At 36.1% G+C, this 22678-nt stretch overlaps 1 protein-coding gene and 1 long non-coding RNA gene across 7 annotated transcripts in view; one reads left to right on the top strand and one right to left on the bottom strand.

Moving 5' to 3' along the window:
• The window catches only part of LOC310901091 (uncharacterized protein), a 247086-nt gene that overhangs the window by 112930 nt on the left and 111478 nt on the right, over positions 1 to 22678 (top strand). For 2 of the 5 annotated variants that reach the window (XM_083840147.1, XM_083840146.1), the window contains exons 10-13: positions 12362 to 12475; positions 17701 to 17801; positions 19832 to 19926; positions 20609 to 20701. The gene's annotated coding sequence lies outside the window, so the exon portion shown is untranslated. The other 3 variants (XM_083840149.1, XM_083840148.1, XM_083840150.1) reach the window with 2 other exon arrangements.
• LOC310901093 lies at positions 3662 to 20648 on the bottom strand. 2 transcript variants are annotated; one of them, XR_014585600.1, is made up of 4 exons: positions 20525 to 20648; positions 15848 to 15964; positions 14422 to 14584; positions 3662 to 10896 (listed from the first exon to the last, which is right to left on the bottom strand). It is a non-coding gene; the product is annotated as an uncharacterized lncRNA (long non-coding RNA). The 2 variants fall into 2 exon arrangements; XR_014585601.1 differs by lacking the exon at positions 14422 to 14584.

The raw sequence follows: 22678 nt of genomic DNA, 5'->3' as shown, positions 1-22678 counted from the left end.
GAATGTACTTGTTCCAGATAGTATCTACATTTCTTAGAAATTTGCAGGGCTTTTTGTGGGAAACCCCCAAACTATTTTTGTGTGGCTTTGGCCAAAAATATTTGGTTTTCTCTTACCAAATTTCAAAAAGGTTGAATAGTTGGCTTTTCTGAAGGAAAGGCAATACTTTCCATAAAGAAAAGTTCCCATTTTCTTTCTAGCTCTGCTTTTTCACATTTCTGACAAGCAAAAGAGTAGAAATGTACCTGGAAGTATAACTGTTGTACTACAAAGTTTGAAAGTAAAAAATAAGACTTACAATTTTAAAGTTTTTGCTTGTTGTAGCACCAATTAGTGCCAATGTATTAGGCTCATACTTTGACTTAAATGCAAGCATATATTAGTATTTCTGCCACTGCATCATGGCAAATGCCTTTATGGCTTATTTCCAAATGATACCTGTTACTGAAGTATAGAAGCTGTGGTTGCCTAAAAAAAACTGTACTGTTGCCAAAAGAGAGCAGCTGCCCTTTTGATAATGTTTCCTACACCATTCTCGTGGAGAAACTGTCTGTTCCTGGCTTGGATGGATGTATTGTATTGTTCATTGGGTAAAAAGACTGGATGGATAACTGGGCCCAAAGGGCCATTGTGAATGGAGTTAAATCCATCTGGCAGCTGGTTCCAAGTGGTATTCCCCAGGACTCAGTAATGGAAACAAATTTGTTTAATATTTTTTTTATCAATGATCTTGATGAGGGAATCGTGTGCACCCCCAGTTAGGTTGCAAATGACATGAAGTTGGGTGGGAGTGTTGATCTCTTCAAGGGTAGGGTCACTATGCAAAGTGATCTGGATAGCCTAGATTGATAGGCTGCATCCCATTGTATGGCATTCAACAAGGTTAAATGGCAGGAGCTACACAGGAGTCATAACAACCATGCAGTGATATAGGTTGGGGGAAGGATGGCTGGAAAGTTGCCTAGTGGAAAAGGACCTGGGAGTGTTGGTTGACAGCTGTCTGAATATTAGCCAGCAGTGTGCTCAGGTGGCCAAGAAGGCCAATGGCATCCTGGTTTGCATCAGAAATAGTGTGGCCAGCAGGACTAGGGAAGGGATTGTCCCTGTGTACTCAGATCTGGTGAGGCTGCACCTTGAGTCCTATGTTCATTTTTGGGTCCCTCAATATAAAAAAGATATTGAATTGTTGAATTCAGAGAAGAGCAGCAAAGCTGGTGAAGTGACTAGAAAACAAGACATGAGGGGTGGCTGAGGCAAATGGTGTTGTTTAGTCTGGAGAAAAGGAGGCTGAGGGAGACCTCAATGCTCTGTACAGTTTCCTGAAGCCAGTCAGGGGTCGGTCTCTTTTCTCAGGTGACAAGTACTAGGGCATATGGAAGTTGCACCAAAGGAGGGTTAGATTAGATGTCAGGAATAATTTCTTCATGGAAAGCGTGGTTAGGTATTAGGACAGGCTGCTGAGTGCAGTAGTGGAGTTACCTTCCCTGGAGACATTTAAGAGCCATGTGGATGAGGCACTTAGGGACATGGTTTAGTGGTGGACCTGGTAGTGTTAGGTGATGGCTGGACTTGATGATCTTAAGGGTAATTTCCAAATTAAACAATTCTATGATTCTAACGTAAGCAGAGACCTGCAGTGTGGTGGAGACAGGACAAGGGAACACTGGTCTGATTCCCTTCCAAGCCCTTAAAACCAAGCCTAAAGGTTCATTTACCCTATAGAAACTAAAGATTTTCAATATTAAAACAAGCCTAAACAGCAGCCTATACCAACCACGGATAAGTAAGGAAGGGCCTTTATGTGTTAACATCCATATTAATTTTCAGGTGCATAAAATGCTTACATTACAATTCTGTGAAAATTTTGCTAAACAGATCAAACCACAATAAGCAGCTGTCAGAAAATGACAAGCCCAGCTAAAGGAATCAGCTGTAAATCAACCTAAAAAAACACTCAGTAGATTATTTTGCTGGGAAATGCAGTTGGGGTGATGGCAGAGAGGGATGTAAGAGGCTTGAAAATGTTAAAATGTTTTTGTCTGAATATTTTCTTGAACAAGACGTTCTTTATTCCCTTAAAAAGAATGATTTTTTAAAGATGTATCCACATTTAATAACTCAATCTTAAAGAGGATTAAAAATTATATGAAAGTAAGTATTGTGATGCATAAAATGGCTAAGTAGTAACAATATTTTATTTGCATTACATTTGTTTTTTTTCATTACAGTAGGATAAACAAAAATTTTCACTTTGATTCAATTTGGAATATTTCTTTAATTTTTTTAGTCCAGCAAGTAAAGTGAAAAACTATTTATTCCCACAGGCCTAACAGCAAAGTTTTCACAGGGAAAAAAAGGCTGGAACTTTCTACCAAGTACAAACAAATTCTTGTTCATTTAAATTAGACTAAAATTCAGTAAGTGAGTAAGTTCAAGTTGATCCATAGAAGAATAGAACTGAGACTGCCTTCTGACTTTCTCCTGACTTATATATATGTCTTAGGAAGTGTGACTCTCCCTTCACACATATATTCCAGTTTACATATATCACATATAATAGTGCATATAAATATCAGTTTGCCTATATATCCTATGAGTCTATGAACCTTAGAACCTTACCTGAATCTGTCAGGATCACATCACACAAGAACAAAGGTTTTAATAATGTAATGAATTTAATGTTAAATTTTATTACTGAAAGATCTGCCAGAAACTGTTATGCATTCCACCCCATATAAATGTCTGTCAGAAAGACTAGAAGTAGCCACTAGAACATGCTCCCATGCATTAAACTTCATCTTCAAGGACACTATGCAGTCCTGCTTAGTGCTAAATGCTTATCAACTATGCAATGAGACTGAAATATTAAAGATATATTTTTTTTAACACATAGGAAATAAGGCATACTGTCTTTTATATAAAAGAAGGAGTAAGAATGCTTTTATATTCATCTTCTGAAGCCATTAATTTTTGTCTTAGCCACTGTCAAGAGGGTTCGTAGAACAACTGCTGAAATACCTTATTTCTATCAGTAACTGGCAAATCCAGATTTCTGGGTAAAGCTTATAAAAACATTTCTAAGTGCTAAGGTACCCAAATTTGCAGCATTGTAAATGTCACCTGCAGCGCAGGAGTCCATCTCATATTTGATTTTTCATATGTTTTTTTCACAGGCCAGTCATTTTACTGCAGATGAAGAGCTGCCCTTCCAAGATACTCTGGCAGCTCCACACAGATCTGGCAAGTCCAGTCAGCCATGGACTTGACCTAACAAATCCTCTGAGAATTTCCCCTATGCAGGGAAATATCAGCAAGTTGCAGAGCTCCTTTTGTGATTAATGCTCCATCTAACATGATGGCTAAGGGATGGCATTCCTCATGTGCTCAGCCAAGTAGAAATTAGACATTTTTCATGTTGTTTTATATTACATTGACACTCACTGACACCAACTTTCTTCCTTTTCTTAGTCTGTGGGCTTGTGCCTTTTTTTTTTTTTTTTCACTGTAGCCTTATAGCAGGCAGAAATTACAAAACATAACAGAATAATCTCTTTCCTGGCCAATGATTGGCACTGAGAGGAACTTTTAAGTTCTGGAAGCTCTTAAGGTCTTCTTCATAAAGCGGATGAGTTTCTCAACCCTCTACAGGCATTTTTGTAAAATTACCTAGGCAAGAACAGTCCTAGCCAAAACCAAGATTTATTAAAAACAGAGAAAATGAAATCCAAAGAAACAATTTCCTGAATAGCAGTGAGCTTAACACTTCAGTAAACCAGGCTTTCTATGATGGCACATGGCAGTGGGGGTTCAGATATATAATTTCAGGTAGTTCCCAAAACAAGGATACTTAATGCATATGTCACACTTTTCACACATTTCATTCTCACCAGAGAATCACATTGTTATATACATTTCTATTAAAATACCAGTATACCAAAATTTTTGCTGTTTATTCCAAGTACTTTTTAAGTTAGACACATAAAGTGAAACACAACATCAGATTTCAGAAGAGCATATCCCTCAGGATAGCCTTATATGGCAACTTCCTTGTAAGTCAAATAGTTAGATTATGTTATGTTCTGTCTGGAGTGAACATACACTTTAAACTTAAGAATTCATTAATGTTAACAATGACAACGACAAAAAAAGTGAATTTACTTTGCCATAGAAACCAGGGCAACTGACATAAAATTTGGAAAAAAGTGAGAAGCTTTCATCAGCATGAGAACTTCTGTTTCTTTCCATTTCTATAATTTATCCTAGTAAAAAGGCATTACCTCTCTATATATAAGTTTTTGCCTTACCTTTGTTCAGAGCAATCCATTTATCTACCTCAAAGACATCAAAAGTTCAAAACTATCTTCCATGCATATTATACATACTTAAATATGTATATGCACTCATTATCCTTTCCTACTGCTAGTGCCATGCCTAGATAAAAGAGAAGGAAAGTGCAAAGATTAAATTATCCCTAACCTTGCTAACCAACCCAAAGATTCCATGGAATGGAAACATCCAAATAAAGATCTTGAGTTCAGTATGGGATGGTAAGATCTTCAAGGCTATACATTGTAGGGTCATTGTTACTGTGCTAAGACAATTCTGTGACATCTTTCTGATTTTTCCTTAACTGAATGATGTCTGCCCACAGCAGGAAAGAGTTCAGTACCCCATCCTGGCAGATGCACCGGAAAACGGAAATATTTTGAAGAAAGACATGGCATATTGAGTCTCCAATAGGAAGTTAGAGAACAAGCTGCTTCTGGCCCCAACATTTCTTAGACAATGAGAAAGAGGAAGGAAATCTATAGAAATAATAGAAGGAAATCTATAGAATAGTATTTTTCATGGTAAATGATGAAAAAAATTATGCAGCTTAAAATGTTGCTTTCAAGTATTCCTCAGGTAATCATTGACTCCATATGTTTAAATACACATACTTATTGAACTGTAGATCTTTTGCAGTACATGCTTTCATCAAAATGACTCAACCATAACTATTTTCTCTGGAGTTAAGGCACATGCTGCAGAGTTTCCAGTCCAGTCTTATTCTTAGTCATCTTTCTTATTCTTAGCTCTGAAATTAAGGCCTTATGTTTTAATAAGTGAAGAAGATACAAGATACACTACTTCTACAATCCAAGAAAGTTTTTTTTAGGTATAGTCACACTAGGCCGAGTCTTTGTTTACAGAACAGTTAAGGTTTCTACTTATTAAAAGAGATCAAATATATACTGAACTCCACTTTATCCATTGCAGAAATCAGCTTCAGAATTTTGTTATGAAGCTGTAAAACAGAGCACCAAGTGGGACTACAGATTCCAAAACTCTGTCAGAGAATCCCTTGGGCACTTCAACAGAGATTAAATCTACAGATTATTCAAGACAAAATAACTTGGCTTGCTTTTTGGCACCAGAAAAAAAAATACCACCATTTCTAAGACCTCAGTTTCAGTTTGCTCCTGATTTCCCAAACATCTCAAATTCTCACTGCTGGAATTCCTCACTGCTGAATTCCTTCCAGTTTTTGTTGAAGAGCCTTCTTTACAGAAATATCACAAAATTATCTGATGGCAAATATGGGTATTTTCTAAACCCACAGCTTAACTATCTTATCCCTGCATTTAAGCCTTGATCTTCATTTCAGTCATAGATGAAGCTTCCAACTCTGATTTAGGGAAGTTAGGAGATTGAATCCTTTCGCTTAAAATGAGGAGTAGGCAGAATAGCAGCAATTTTGTACTCCAACCTTCAGAAAAGCAGTTTTAGGGTCTGTAAAAGTATCCCCACAATCTACTTAGAAAAGACAAGGGGGAAAAAAACACCTGAGCATCACCTCTCTCTGTCTAGGAAGTGTAATACAGACTGGCAAAAATAAGCCCAGGCAGTGTCTTAAGAAATGGAGGACATTAGAAGGCAGAAATCTATATGGGCTGCACATGTGTACCTTCAACTTCACATCTTTCATTCACAGAAGAGTAAGATTCAGGATCAGGGTGGCCATTTTAGGCTGACCTGCTAAAACATCCCACAAAGCAGACTATCCAGCAGTGCTAGTCCAAGCCATGTTTTCATACAGAAGTGCCCCATACAACCAAACATCTGTAATTCACTATGGCACCAAGACTGCATAATCTCATGCACATAACACTGCTGCATTGCAATTTCAGAATAATATAAATTCATACTTCAACCAAAATATGTAGTCCTTGTTGCCTGTTCCTGCCACTCCCAAAGGCTTTCTTCTTAGCACACTCCTCCAGCTAGGGCAAGGTTAATTCTACTAACTTTTCCACTGTCATACCAAAATATGCCTCTTTTCAAATGTTTGGTTTGATCATTTTACAGTGAGGCTGGTTTACTGACATCCCTTATGTGATGAGTACCCATGAAGTGGCTTCAACAGTTGCTCCTTCCATTTTTGGATATGGTAGAAAGATTACTATTATTATATACTTATAATACCATCCAAAACGCAACTCTCCATGTTATAGGACCAGCAATCTTCAGAGTGCTGCCTTTCTTATTGATGAGTATTGGAACAGTAACTAAAATCTGGTCCAATAGCCAGAAAACTGTAACTTATGGAGTGACACACACACAAAAGCTTGTTTTGATTTCAGTATATCTCATTTGACAAGTGTTTACCTAGACAGCATGTAGTCAAAATGCACATTGTCATTTTCTGCAACCCCAAGTATTTGATGTGTCAAAATTCCTGTGAAAATAGATAAACAAAATCTGAAATTTCCAGATGGATGACTCTACTGCAGGCAATCTACCCATGATTCCAGTTTAAAAATGCTTTAAATCACTTGTTAAAATACAAAAACCTGACTCAAAATATTAGTACTTGAATCACAGTATACTTGCTGTAATCATGAAAGAAAACTCTAAGTTTCTAGTGTCTAGTCAGATTGGCTAGGTACTTTGATTTTGGTGGATCAGATTTGATATAGTCCTCCACATTGTCTTAGGTGCCCTGTTAGATGGAAAAAGTACAAAATGTTTCCTGAGAAGCCCAACACAGGCAGATAGACCAAAATGACCCAAACTGTCCACAGCAGTCTGATGTATTCAAGCTCCGGCAAAAGGGAAAAAAAGCTGTTGAGTCCATTTTCTGTAGCTTGTCTTCTGAGAACTTTTATACTTTTCTGTAGTACGTTAAACAAGCAGCCTGAATGCCCAAAGCTTGATTTTTCAGGGAAAGTTATATGTGCCCTCTAGATGTCCTCTTTGTGATTTTATGTACTTCAAAGTGAAGTATGACAGCTGTAGCTCTGTATGTGGTTTGAGAGATGTGGTTTACAGATATTTAAAGTCTCTAGAGTGGATCTTAAAAGTGTAGATACCTAGAAGTGGAAAGTGTAATCAGTTTATGCATTTTCTCCTATCATTATGCATTTTCATTCCTATCCAATTTGGTACAATTGCAGAAATGCACATGTAATGTGAAAGTTCTGTATTGACTCTTGATGAGTTACACATGCTTTGTAACTCCGCTCATTACCTACAATGGTTGTGGAGGCTGGAAGGAAGGTCATAGCAAGGTGACAATTCTAAGTTTAACTGATATCAGAGAGGTGTACAGGCAACCACTGAAATTATGACACTAGCCATGACAATTCTTTAGGTTACATAATTTTGTATATTGCTGATAAAATATTATACAAATAGCTGCTTGCATTTTAGAGGATACTTCAGTATTTTTTTTACAAACTTGAGCCTGAATTTTCTCATGATTACATCAGTTTTACTGGTTTTAGTCCTCATATATGGAGTATAAAGGAAGAATATTCAATGAAGGGATATAGAACTATATTGTACTGGAGTTTTAATCAATATCTCATCTCTTGTCCTGATACAGCAAAAGCTACAACCCCTACAGTCAGGGAAAGCTGAAATATCCCCACGTCCATCTGCCAAAATGAATAGCTGAAATTACTCCCAAACAATACTCCCAAACAATTTCCTGAAAAAAAAATAATGCAATTTTAATGCTGAACTCATTGTTCTATCTTGCAGAGCTACAGAAAATATTAGTGGTCATAAAATGATTCATTCGTTTTAAATGTCCACTGACTCAGTGACAACTAACAGCAGTACATCCACAGGTCCACCATACATAACACATAGAAGTCTTCGTTTTTTTTAAACTTTGTAACATTTTGTCACAGCAAAATCCAAAAGAGAACTTTATCTGCAGGCAGAGTTGCATACAGTATTGGACTTGGCTTTGAGATAGAGGAGAAAGCAGCACATATTGTGTCGTTTTCTATTACCTCTTAAACACAGCTTAAACTATATATGTTAAATCAAACACCTGTTTTCATTTCTGTTTTCTAGATGTGACCCTTTTGTTTTATTATATGGTCATGTTTTAAACTGAGGTTAATAGGGAGGAAGGAAGGATTGAGAAGTCTTTTTCATTGTGAAAAGCCAGTGCTAATCAATAGTATTTGGTGCTACTAGATTTGGTTCATATTTTTCCCACATTTTCCATAGCATAGGTCTTGTGAATCTTATTACAGTGCAGCCCCTCAACCCAATTTATTAAACAATGTCTTATATTGATATAAATCAGTAAAGTTTTATACAGAGTACAACAAACTAAGCACTAAGTAAATGCTAAATTTTACTTAGAATAATTGTTCTCTGTGAGTAGTTCTCTACCTGTTTATGAAAAGCTGCATCGCAGATATGTTTAATGATAATGGGTGGACACTGAATAAGCGATCATCCCTAATTTCTTAATCCTTCAATGAATTAACTTTTGCTCCTCCACTCCTTTCGTTAAGCTGTTTCAAGACTTTACTCAGTGGATTGTAAGGAAGTTTGTTCTTCTTTCCTAAATTAATTCAGGTGACTTTGTTTGCCTCCCAGCATTATCATTCCAGTTCTTACTTTGTGCTAACATAAGTCAGAGAACAACCACATTTTGTCTGTGCTCTCATTTTTTTTCTCTCCTACCAAAGAAGATTGTCAGTTCCCTACAAGTATGACTGGTCCTTCTTTCTACCTCTTCTGAGCTGAGTTCATCTTTGCACACAACTTAAGATAGAGAGGCTGCTGTTTATTGTTACCTTGCATCACCATTTTAATATGACCCTATTTCTGTTGGAAATATTTTGGTTTTTCTGTGGTCTAGTATCACATTACATTTTATCATCATACTGGTGACTCATAGTAATCTTGTGATTAAGTTCTATGTCCAGCTCTTTTGCTTGCTCTGTCATTTCTAGCTGACCAGAACTCCCCCCCCACTATTTTTTTTTTTTTTAAACAGTGGAACTTATTAGTCACAGTACACTTGGTGAAAAAATATGTTGGCTAGTACATTCAGGAATAAATGGGTCCTACCATATTTGTTAGCATGTTTTTTTTTTTCCAGTCTGTGTGTGGGAAATTAATGTGTCTATATAATGATACAGCAAACTGTTGATGAGGTCTTCATCCAGGTTTAAATTTGACCCAAGTGAGGGAATGACCAAATTCAGACCCTAATTCAAATTACTTCTTTCAAATTGATTTTGACCTTAAAATTTCAGTTTTAGCCATGTTATTGAAAATTTTTACTTGCAGAAGTTGTCTTTATTCAACTGTGGCAGTACTCTTAATTTTATTTCTAGCTGTTAGAATGGTATGTATTTCGATACCAGCATTCCAATGATGACAGCCACTCCACCATGTGTTGGTATATCTCTACTGTCTGATTTCATGTCCTTTTCTATTGGTTCCACTTCCTCTGGTTTGTAACCTTGCCACCTTTCACTGGTTTCCTGGTAGCTAAGTTGCCTTTGTTACCTCACCCTCTTTGACTAGATTATATAAAATACTTTCAGTAACTGAACTGTATCCATGATTACCATAATTATTCCTATAGTCTCTGCTTATATGTTTCTCTTTGCTGCTTCTGCTGATTTATAATAATAATAATAATAATTGTTATTATTTAATTATTATTATTATTATTATTATTATTGTTATTATTTTAACTCAGACCTTGTTTAAACTGCTTTTTTTTTTTTTTACTGTGTAATAAAATCAGGTTTGGAGAGTTGGACAAAACTCTTTTCCGAACTTGTTCCTTTAAAGCTCTTCTGAATGCAGGTTTGCATCTTACAAATTGGTCTCAGGTAGAGGCCATATTAAGTGGCCATTTTCTCTGAATGCTTGCCTGTATATTTATTTGATTATATTTTTTGTTTTCTTAAGTGTATTTATCAGGTCTGAATCATAGCAATTTATTTTCATTATTTTTATTTATTTTTTAATATTTTTATATTTTGGGGTGGGCAAGAGATCAATTTATTGTAGAAATACTACTACCACTTACCATAAAAGGATATATATAGAAGTAAACAACTGATTCCCTCCAGTTCAAGAAACACAGGCTGTGTAGAAATTGTTCAGAGTTAAGAATCTTCATTTGGCAGCAGAGATATTCAGTGTAAATCTCATGCAAGCCACAAAGCCATTTTGACTTCCACTTCTCAGAAAACTGCTTGTGGATATAGAGTTTATGCTGACAAATCTCCTTCCCATCACCTCGATCCAAAGAAATGTCCCTAAGGAAATGCTTTCAGAGAGATATACAATCTTCAGTTAGCAATCCTTTCATGTTGGATACCTGTCTTTTTGCCAGGAAAGGCCATTTTTGATTCATGTGAGAGCAATATATATTTGTTGTATTTCTGATTTCTTCAGACATTTCTGCTCACTCCAGCTGATTGAACAGCTGACTTATTCTGAACAGAGCTAGGCAATTCTTCTTGGTGGAGCAGATGTTACTGAACAGCATGAGTGCATTTATTTATGTCTGTATTGTGACTTAACAGTCCATTTCATTTAAGGGGCTTGGGAAGGTATAGAGGCTCCATCAAAGGATAAGCTGATCTGAAATAAAAGATTAAAGTCACATTTAGTTTCATCCCCTAAACCTAGAGAACTCTTCAGAGACTTCTACCATCCCACCTATCTGGCATATTTGGATATCAATCCTCAAATTAAGTTATTGCAATAAGGGTTGCTGGCTTCAATAGATGTTACTTCTCTCCCAGTGATAGCAGCGGGGCTCATCAACTCCTAGGATAATTAAGCTATAGAAGATTCTGGGGCTTCTCAATTGCTTTTGTCCCTTTTTCTTTAATGATTGGTTTGTTCATACAAGAACTCGAACCGACATATGCAAGCACAACTAATAGCAGTGAACACAGAGGCTAGATTTATGTTCAAAGTTCCAGTGCAGAGCCAAACTGAGAGCCAATATCACTAATGACATTTAGATTTATACACATACACAGATTTTTACTTGTATATTTTGAACTTTGTATCCCCAGAACACTGGGGAACCTGAAAATCCTCTCTGCGAAAACAAAAAAAAAAACAAAAAAAAGAAAAGAAAAAAAAAGAAGTGGGGACTGGACATTTTCCATTTTTTTTTTCCCCACTTGCCCTTGGACATTTGCATATGGCATTTTGGCAAATATAGGTGTATAATTCATGCTGATCCTTTTGTCTGCTTGAAAAGGGTTTCTGCCTTTGGAAAATGTAGCCCTATATATTCTTGGGCACTTTTGACAACACTACATATTTTTTGTTGTTGTTCCCATAGCCCACTTTGTTGGCCAAAGTGACTCTGTGTTGACATTATGTTGGCCAAAAGAACTCCTGCAGTTTCAATTGGCAGGGTTATTTTCCAGTTCCTTCCCTAGATTACTGGGACATTTAGCTAACTTTATACAGCTTCCTTGTTCCATCCAAAAGATGGGAACATTTTGTTGAGAGAGCAAAGTGTGTCCTCTTTACATACTGTTTATTTTACGTTTAAGGAGTTCTTGAGTCAGGATGTCCTACATCACTTCATGGTTTTAATAAGGAAGCTGTCATTTTTATTTATTTATTTATTTTTAACTGAAAATTATTAACTGAGAAGATACAGATATTTCAGTCCAAAGGTCTTTATACATATTTTGCCATAACTTACTTTACCACATCAATTGTTCAGAATCTGCAAATGTTACACACTTTACTTGCACATAATGTGATGGAATGAAAAGCTTGTTAGTCATCAGCACTAGTCAATAAAAGAAAACAACTAAAATACTTGAATATAATTTGTGTATTTTACACTTGTGCTTTTCTGTGCATATCTTAAAATCTGTTATATGTTCTTTCTCTTTTACCTCCTCATTTCTTTTCTGTGGTGCTTTTCCTGATGTACCTTGGGAACTTGAAAACAAATAGGTGATAAGGTAAAAAAGCTTTCTTATCTTGTATTGTTTTCTGTGAAAGGGGGAGACTGGCCCCTTTCTGATATGTTCTTTTCATTTATTTTTTTAATCTTTTTTTTTTTTTCTAGTCATTTTTCTTAAAAACTGATTCCCTCCAACTGAAACACTGAAGGCAAACTTCCATGGCCAGAGAAATCACTTGTCAGAGAGACAAGACCAATTACTTGTTAAAACAAAAACAGGTAAATCCTACCAGGGCAGATCCATTGCCATAATGAGGAATTTTGCCAGGTTATACTTTTGTGTGTGTGTGTGTGTTTATTTTTCTAATGATACTCTACATCAGAATTTCACAGGATCACAGAATGGCTGAGGTTGTAAGGGATCTCTGAAGATCACTTTGTCCAACCCCCTTACCGAGCAGGATCACCTAGAGCATGTTGTGCAGGATGGCATCCAGGCGGGTTTTGAATATCTCCAGAGGAGATTTCCCAAACTGTCTGGGGAACCTGTCCCAGTGCTCTGTCACCCTCATAGTAAAGAAATGCCCTCTCATACTCAGCAGGAACCTCCTGTGCTTCAGGTTGAGCCCGTTACCTCTTGTCCTCTTGCTGGGCACAACTGAAAAGAGACTGGCTCCATCCTCTTGACACTCTCCTCTCAGATATTTATACATATTGATGAGGTCGCCCCTCAGTCTTCTCTTTTCTGGGCTAACCAGACCCAGTTCTCTCATCCTGTCCTATGACAGGTGCTCCAGTCCTCTAATCATCTTTGTAGCCCTCCTCTGAGCTCTTTCCAGTAGTTCTATGTCCCTCTTGCACTGGGGAGCCCAGAACTGGACACAATACTCCAGGTGTGGCCTCACCAGAGCTGAGCAAAAGGTGAGGATCACCATCTCCCTTGACCTGCTGGCAACACTCTTCCGAATGCACCCCATTTCATTAAATGCTCAACTCTGCTGTCCTTGCCTGTTTTAGATTACCTCCTAAAATCTCTGCTTTCTTCACATTCTGGTGTCTTAATCTTGTAAAAATTGTCTCAGCATGACATAAATCTCACACATAAACTGTTCCTGTTAATGCTCAAAGAATTAAATGCAACTAAAGATGAAGGTGATTATCTAACTACCTGCAGAATAATAAACAAACTGCAATACTTTGATATAAGAAGATTATTTTACGTTAAAAAAGGTGAGTGTGAAGGTTGACTAAATTCTAAGATTAAAGAAGACCACTCATTCTCATTCATAAACATATACTTAATCCATGCAATATCAAGCAGTATAATATATCAATATTATTGAGAGTGGGTTCTTTTTAAGGTCAAAATGATGTATCTTTCTTCTCTCCTACTTTTTAATGATTTTCTGGAATTTCAAAAGAACCTATGAGATTTAGCAATAATTTCCCTTTAAAAGGCATTTGGATTTGGGAGTTTACTTCCTCTAAATTCTTTCAAAAATACAAGCTGTTATTAATAAATTATAATCCAATGCTTGTAATGTTACATCAGACTTCAAGTTTTTTAAGTCCAGAAGACCATATGGGTACTGGGGTACTGTGTTCTCAATCACTTCTAGTAATTTCTAGTTATTTTACTTTTTTTTTTTTTTTTAGGGGTGTAGGCTCACTGATGCTGGCCATTCATTCTAGAAACTCAAAAAGAGGGAGCAATCATTAATGATTGAACTACTTTATTAAATGACTAAGCACTATAGTGATAATCTGATTTAAGTGTAAAAATTCTTATAAAGAGAGATTTCACTGATTTCATTATATCTAGTTCTTCAGATCTAAAGGATTAGGAAGAACAAACTGCACTGCAAATAAATAAGAAACATATCACCTCATTATAAAATATTTTCCATAAGTAATTAGGAAATCGTGATACTTTGGAGACATTCAAATGCCTTCATAATTAAATCTGTGCTAATATGAAACCCTTAAGAAGCCCTGTTTTAAGCCCCCTGTATCACTTTTCTAAGGGAAACTGCTTTCACCAGGAAGTGGCTAGATTTATTGTGGAGACAAAGCAAAAACTATTTCAAGAATATCTGTTAAATGCTTTTGCAGTTAAAACATGCTCAACAGTGTTTGAAGAGTAATCCCTCAGGTGTGTGCTTTATGCTTTAGAGAGACGTTCCTTGAAGCAATAACCAATCAATTAAAACAAAGAAACACAATACCTTTCATTAGGTTTCTCAGGTTAGATTTCATGGACAACAGTTGTGAATTCAGTGTTGCATTCTGCATGATATTACTGTGATGGAGGTAATTATTTTGTTGAGACAGGTCCCGCAAATATTTCCTCACTATGATTGTTACCAAATCCTAGATGCCTGCTGCCTCCTAGAATAAACATATGGCAAGAAAGCTGGTGGAAATTTTGTTTTATATTCAGTGTAACAGGGTAACAATGGTAACAGTTGCCACTGTTCAAAGGGAAATGACTGATTCAAAACAAAACCTTAACCTGGCAACCTGTCAGAGTGAGACAAGCAGTGATGCCAGTCAAAACAGCAAAGGCTGTACTGTTCCTCCTCCCTCAGTCTTTCTCCTACTATGAAAGGCTGTATTATGTTTACAGTGTTTATTTTATCTCTGAGCATTTTGCTGATGCAGTGCTTCAGTGCTTTTTCATAGTCATTTCCTGCTTTTAGGTAAAATGCTTTAAAAAATTGTCTGTTTTGTCTGTTGCTGTTGTGCCTGCATTGCCCTTTGATGCCCAAAGTTTTACCGTTTCTTAAAGCTTCAGCTTTGCCTGGAACTGGAGAAGCTGCTCTGAGAGAGGGGTGGGATGTAATTGCATCATGTTGGGAACAGGTTAAGGAAAGAGCTGTGACAGCCCAACAGCTGCAGGGTAAACTCTGGCAAGGCATCTGACATCTGGCAGCATCTGGTGAGGCATCTGACAAACCCTCTCATCCTCTCTAATGTTCTAGGTCAAATGGGGACAGAGAGAGGTTTTGTGTAGGGTGGGACTGCAAGCTGAGCAGCTGATTTTTTGAGTAAGGTATTTAAAGTCCAGCAGTTTGGCCACACAGATCCGGTAATATGTCAGGACAACTAGTGAACTACCACCCTGGGGCACCTCAGGTTTGAGACCAAGGAACAAATGGCCAAAACCATACTTTTAACTGTCTAAGAGCAGAACAACAACATGAAAATCAATCTTATCAACAGATCTTATGTAGAATGTGAGCCATCCCATGATGACATTATTTAGACTGGACTGGTAGACTGGATAATACCTTTACACCTTCTGACTAGATCCTGGACTGGAGGAGACATCTGCTGTCACCTAAAAAGCATCCTGCACTGCAGTCTACTCATTGTAGAACACTCAAGCAGTGACTATAGCCCAGAATAGGAGATTAAAGAGGTGAGCATTGGACAGGTTGTCAAGCATTATCTCTTAAAAAATAAGGCTTTCCACATTTGTAAGAGCACCAATCAAATTGATTAACCAAAGAGAAACATAGACAATACATGTGTTCGTTGAAGCCAATACTTCCCAAAGAACCTTCTCAAGTCAGGAAGAATCATAGCCAAACAGTGTATAAATCCAAAGGCCTGCCCTTCCCCCCGCCCCCCCCTCCCCCCCCCCCATACCTTGGTGAGTGACTTTGGCAGAGCATGAAGCAGAGAAACATAGACATTTCCTCTGTCAAAATATTATTCTGCCCCCACGCACGTAGACAGTCTTTTCAAAATGTATTTGATTTTTATCTGCAAAACAACAAGAAAATTTCCTTACAAGAGGAAACTTTAAAATCAACTACTAAGAAAAACAGCTCATTTTAACCAGACTATTTACAAATCCAAATGGATCTGCTTGGCCAGAATACCAAGATGGAGGCAAATAAATATTTCTAATGCAGCTGCAGGGTTACAGATTTAATATGCTTATGCCTCATTTGGTGAATGTTGGTGTGTCTTTTGCTGCTACTGGTATCTTCCTGTCTGATGCATTTGCCTACCATGGTCAGACCATAAACCTGATTGGTCTGTAAAAGGGAAAGATAAGACGATGACTGCCAGATGTCACCATAGTTGTAGCTGAGAGGAAAAGATATTTTGAAACCTAAGAGGGTACTTCCCTGATGTAGAAGCACTCTCTGTCATGATACTTTGTTAAGATGGAGGAGATCAGCCACTGGTACAAGGATATCAACCAAGGTTGTCCACAGACTTCTCTTTTTAAAGGCATTTCCCACTTTTCATTTTATAGACAAAGGACAAGGTCTGGTACCAACCAAGAAAATATTTGAGCCATTCAAGCTGTACTGATTTTATCCAGTAAAGGTACTGGCCACAAGTACTTGAAGGTTGTAAATTCAGACTGTGAGTGAAAGAAGCTATTTGATGGAGAGCCAGTGTCTCCATCTTCCTATCCCCATTGTATTCATTTTAGTTACCTCATTTTCAGCTGAAAAAGTTTTGCGTCATGACACAACAATGGTGTGGTTACTTCTCCTACCAGCCTTCCTGAACCTACCTTAAGGGTACTTGTTGGAGCTGCCTTTCTCCCTCTGTAGGCTTTATTTTAACAGCTAAGAAGGTTTTTCCTAACAACTAATCTAAGTCTTCTGTCACACATGAAGCTGATTACTTCTTGCCATCCTTTGATGGAAACAGGATAAGTGATGACTTCAAAATTTGTAAAGTAAACATTGGTTGATGTTTATCATCCTGTCTTCAATCTTCTGTTTTTCCTGATAGATCATATTTTATAAATTTTGCATTGTTCTTTGTTCTCCTCAGGACTCTTTCCAGTTTACTACATCTTTTTAAAGCTGAGAGACAAAAATAGATGTAGCTAAGGTTTTACCAGTCATTAGTAGAGTGGAATAATTTCTTTCCATGTTTTATGTAGAGCTTTCTTTTTAATAAACACAGAATTATATTCTGTTTTGAAACCTTCATCAGCAGTTGACTCATATTCAGTCCAGAATCCAACATACCCAGTCCTTTTTTTTTGCAGCCTTCCCTGTTTGATATTGTATATTTGAGTTTCTCTTCCAATACGAACTTTGTACTTTATAAAATTTAATTTAGATGATTTTGTCTGTCTCCCTCCCCAATTTATCACCCTTACGCTAAATCTTCTCTTGCAAATTGCTTGCACTCTATTCTACTTCTGTGCTCTGCCCAGGTTTTAGGAGTGTTTCCCATTCCACTGAGCTATTAATGACTTTAACTGTGCTGAGATCTTTTCAAGCATATTCTTCCAGTTTTAAAATGAGCCATTGTGAGTCACTTTTTTCATGCAGTTGTACACTGATCTTATAACAACAATATCTAGATTATATTCCACCAGTTGTCTTAGTGAATAAATTGTTTTTGATAGGATATTTGTAATTTTTGTAAGTTTATCCTTGTTTATTTATTTATTTATTTATTTCCCCTTAAGTACAAATATTCTAAAATATTTTAAAATTCTTCTTTTCATTTTACTCATCCAGTTTCCAAGCATCTTCAGCTTCCTGGATAAAATTCTTCAATTGGTGGTTAATCCAGCTCAACACGTTTCCTTATGTGGTGAATAAGCCATTTCAGACTCCTGGTTGGTGTTTTTTCTTTACTCGCTGACAAGCTGAAGGAACACTTTGTACAAAATGAAGTGTGTTGCTTCTAATAGTACATGCCTGTCTGTCACAGTATCTTGCTTATTCAATTAGGGGTATATAATTTTGGCTGGTTTACAATATTTTTAAATTGCATTTCCTTCATCTCATGTTTTTCATTGTTTACTTTATTTTCAAGCCTAGCACTTGAACTACTTATTTTTAAAATGGCCACTGCAGAATAAAACATTTCAACTTACATGTTTAAGAGAATAGCCTTTGTATTTATTTTCCTGATATATGCTGGCTTGAAATATTTCAGTATGTATGTATATATATATGGATGGATTTATTTTTCTATCTACTTAATTAATTTAGTCACAGCAAAGATGGAGCTGATATTGTATTTCTTCCTTTGCAACAGCAAACTTTCAGATTTTAGAAAGTTCCACGAAAAAAGCGTGGTATTAGGATATGCTTAAGACAGAAGGATCTACCTATTACTAATTTCTGCAAGTCTTACTTTTCCTAGCTCCATTTAAGCTATGGGATAAACAGCTGTTGACTTCAGTAGTGCTATAATATTTTACATTTTTGTACCTAAGTCTAGTAATTTATTTTTATTTTTTAATTTTTTTTTTGTGGGACTTCTGTAGAACAAAACATTATCATGTAGAATTTTGAATAACAGGATAGGGCCATTAATATAAATAAAACCATGCGCAGATGCTCTAATACAGGGTATTTTTTTCAGCTCCTAATTTTAATGAAGCTTTTCTGATACATAGAAAAATATTTCCATGGTGGCTGCATTAATAACTCACTGCAAATGCACTTGGACAAGAGAGAGTACTGTCTACTGGGTATTTTTGTCTTATATCATGTCTTTCTCAAATAAGATTTAATCAGAAAAACCTTCATACTGTAATGAAACCAAAACCACTGACTAATATGTTTTCTACTTTTTGTTAAACTACGGCTTTCAAGAAATGTATTTATGATATAATATGTGAGTTGTCCAGTCAATTGAAATCAACCTGCTTAACAAACATTAAAAATCATGAATCAAGTTAGTCTCAATACAAATATGAGGGTGTTTCTCTTAATAATATATTATTGTTTCATTTTTCTTGCTGTCTAGTTTCTAATTCTTTAAAACACTGTCTTCATATTACTAAGACTGTTTCGCAGCTGCAAATGCTAGATATTTAATTATTCTTTTATTTGAAATTAATTTTCTATACTTTAATAATCACAGGACTCTAAGAGATAGAGGTTGAAGGAAAACAAGAATTGTTGTGTGAATCATTCCATAGCCGTAACAGTTTCTTTAATTATTATCTTATTGTCAAGTATCCTTGTAGGGAATTTTTGCATTTTCTGAAATTAATACATTTGTCTTTGTGCTTTACTTTTGTGCTTGCAAATCAGACTTCATTTGAATTTGATCAGTTTTTGTATTCCCTGAATATAAAAAGGTCTAGGCAAAATAATATGAACCACAGTTGTGAGTTGTCAGGCACTAAATAAGAGCCCTCTCCTGTTTAAAATATCATTTTAATGATGTCTTATGGTTTGAAAAATTATTTTTTCCATACTCAATATTTATTGAATTGAGCTGTTTTCTAACAAAACAGTGTTATATCAGCTGTTACAGGTAATCTGTACTAATGAATCTGATTCACTAGATATACTTGAATAAGACAAAGGAGTTGAAAGAGCCAATATTTCAAGATTCTTTTTGTCCTAGTTTTTAAAGTAATTCAGTCTCAGGGTGTAATCAAAATTAGAGATTCCTACATTCTTGCAACATCTCATATCAGTTTTCAAAAATGTTGTGCCTACAGTATTTATACTCTGCAATAAATATCTCCTTCTTCAATAATTTATAATACCCTTTTCTGTCCAGAACAGGCTATTATTTCAATAATGGTATATCAATTGTTTTATTAAGCTGTTTTTAATTTAATTGTTTAAATTGTTTTTAATTTAAGATGTATTGTTAGGTTAAGTGTTTTTTTTTTTCCAGACTACATTTATTTTCTTTGATATCTGACATTGTCCTAATGATAACCTCAAAGTCCTGTGTTTGACTAAGTGATCGTGCTGAAACTGGAAGCTAAGGTCAGAAGAGGTTTTCTTCCTAAGCCATAATTCTAGTAATTTAGTCTGTATATGTGATACGTATTGGCAGAACAGAATGAGTAATTTTGCAATGAATAATTTATCTGATAAATGTAGATTCTCACTTCAATATGTTATATGAACAAAGCAGTTACTTTGAATTATTCATTATTCTGATTTAACCAATTTTTGTAATCAGAAAATTACTCCAAATTTGATTGATATCGATAATTTCCCTGGGAACACTGACTCAGTAAGATCTGAAACTGAAGTGGTGATGTTTAACTAATTAGTAAATTTCTGGTAGACAGTAAACAGTTTCTGCTACCAAATTGGATAAATTTTTGAGCACCTGGTACTGTTGTTCATCATGTAGTTTTAAAATATTGTTCCTATGAATATTTGTGCATTGATTCAAAACCTCACTTATTTGTACCATATGATCAGTTGAACATTCATGGAAAGCACATATAAATAATATCTGAGCAGAATTTGTTTAAAAGTACCTGTGAAGAGAAAATAAAGTTTACATTATTTGGTTGATCTTATAAATTGTGTGATTTATGGCTTAATCCTATTCCGATTCATATTTACTCACCTCAGTGGATGAAGGCTTTGTACCAAGTACAGAGCTGTTTGGGCATATGGAAAATTCTGACACAGCTTTCTGTTCTCCAAGCAGATGCAATGCTGGTTGAACCTTGGCCTTGGCTCTTCTCCTCCTGCAGCTTTGTGTTGCATCATTGGAAAATTGGCTGTCTGAGAGTTATCCCAGGTGAGGTATCCCTGTAGCATGTTCATGCTTTTCCTTCCATGGTATGTAGCTTAAGATGGTCAATCAAAAATCTTGCTGTCCTCAGAAATGAACAGCAATTTATTGTGACTGCTAGGAATTTTCTCCCATGATTACAGATAGGAATGACACCTGTGGTTCTGTCTTTTGCCTGTACCAGAAGAAGGTGTGAAGGTTTCAGGTCATGACAACATTTGCATGACCTTCAAGGAAGAAAAAAGGGGTGTGAATTCCAGGCCCCAGGAATTTGTTTGCAGTAATTAGATTGCTGAGAGGGATTTTTACTCCTCTGGTGTTAGCTTTCTTATATATAGCAGATGAAAACAAATGTTCTAAAAATAGGAATTGCTATCTGGAAAAGTTATAAGTGCAATTCAGTCTTTAGCTTTTCAGACATAGGTCAAATAAGAAGCTCTTCAGAACTTAGTGAATAGAAAAGAGTAAGTGCAAGATCGCTAAAATGTTATGCTGGAAATAATATTCATGAGGAAAAAAGAATAGATTTCCAACCAATCATATAATTTTCATACTTCACCTTTTCTTAGTATTAATGGGAACATTAGGACTGCTTCCAAGAAAAAGGTAAACCTTGGGGTCATTGAGGGTTTATTTAGGGTGAGACAGACATACTAAAGCCCAGTGAAAATTTTAACATTAATAAGGGAAAAAAGTCAAACTCAGTTTTTGGTGACTATTTTAAGAATTTCACCTGAGGTCTTCAGACCTCACCACCCCTCTCATTATTGTTAGTATCTGATGAAAATGTGTTTTCAATCTCCGGCATTCCAAGATTGAAAGTAAATAATTCTGTCCTTGAACCACAGTGCAGATTAATTACTAGCTGGAAATTGTTCCTCTTGAACAGAGAAAATGAAAGTTTTTAACAAAGAGAATATTCATTAATCTTGTGAGATGTTTTCTTTGGAAGACTTCTGAGGGGAAAAGCACTAACAAGCTTTAGATATAAGGCCAAATTTTCTGTATACTTGTATATTGCATGTGTCCCAAACAAGATGTTATAATAGCTGTGTGTCCTTGTAATGTCGAGTGAGATCTTTGGCTACAATGAAGACAGAATATTTGCTTTGAGAAGTTAAAGCACTAAATAAGTATTTTTGGACTGACCCGAACAGTTTTGTTTTAACAAGACACTTAAAAAACAGATACTAGCAGTTCGAAGAAAATGATTTAAAGAAAGACAATGGAAATATGCAATAAAGTAGACAGACATACATCTCTTTAAGGGTTGTATAATTAAAATATACGTTCTTTATCAGGAAGTTTAATCCATATAGGAGGCAGATGGGTAAAAATAGATGTGTATATGGGTACCTTTATTACAATTTCTTAGATTTTGTACTCAGTGTAATTTAGTTGTGTTACTTCAGCATTAGGTGTGGTGGGAATGATTGCAGCACTGGCTTACTTGGAGCACGAAGTGTGCTGCTCCAGCTTACCAGCTTGGATGGTATACTCTGGGTCATCTATTTGACATGACCTGCTTCTTGGGCAGAGTCAACTCTTGTCACTACCTGTAGCCACACATCACTTCCACACCCAAGGAGCCCCAGGCTGGTTTGTCATGCCTCTGCTCAGAGGCTAAGCATGTGGGTGATTCTGTCCAAGGGACTAAGGAAACGTCTTTTCCGTTCCTCACTTTGTTTCATGACTTCCATGTATAGCACAAGCTTGCTTGTGAGAGATTGTCTGTACAATAATTTTGAGATAGATAGCCCTCAAAACTTTAGCTTGCTTTATCCTTTAAATTCAAATATGGTACTGTGGTCTATGTATTATATGTGTTCTCCTTTGATCCATAGAGCATGTGTTTCTGTCATAGGTTGTAGGTGGCAAGCTTGGTTCTTTAGTTACAGAGCAATGTCTTAGGGGATCTTGGAGCAGTTTCTCTTATCAGCAAAAATTGTGAATATCCCACAAATACCGATGAACTGTGGAGAA

This window comes from Anser anser (genome assembly GCF_964211835.1).
Source record: "Anser anser genome assembly, chromosome: 5".
Lineage (NCBI taxonomy): Eukaryota > Metazoa > Chordata > Aves > Anseriformes > Anatidae > Anser > Anser anser.
This window is presented reverse-complemented; position numbering and strand designations above follow the sequence as displayed.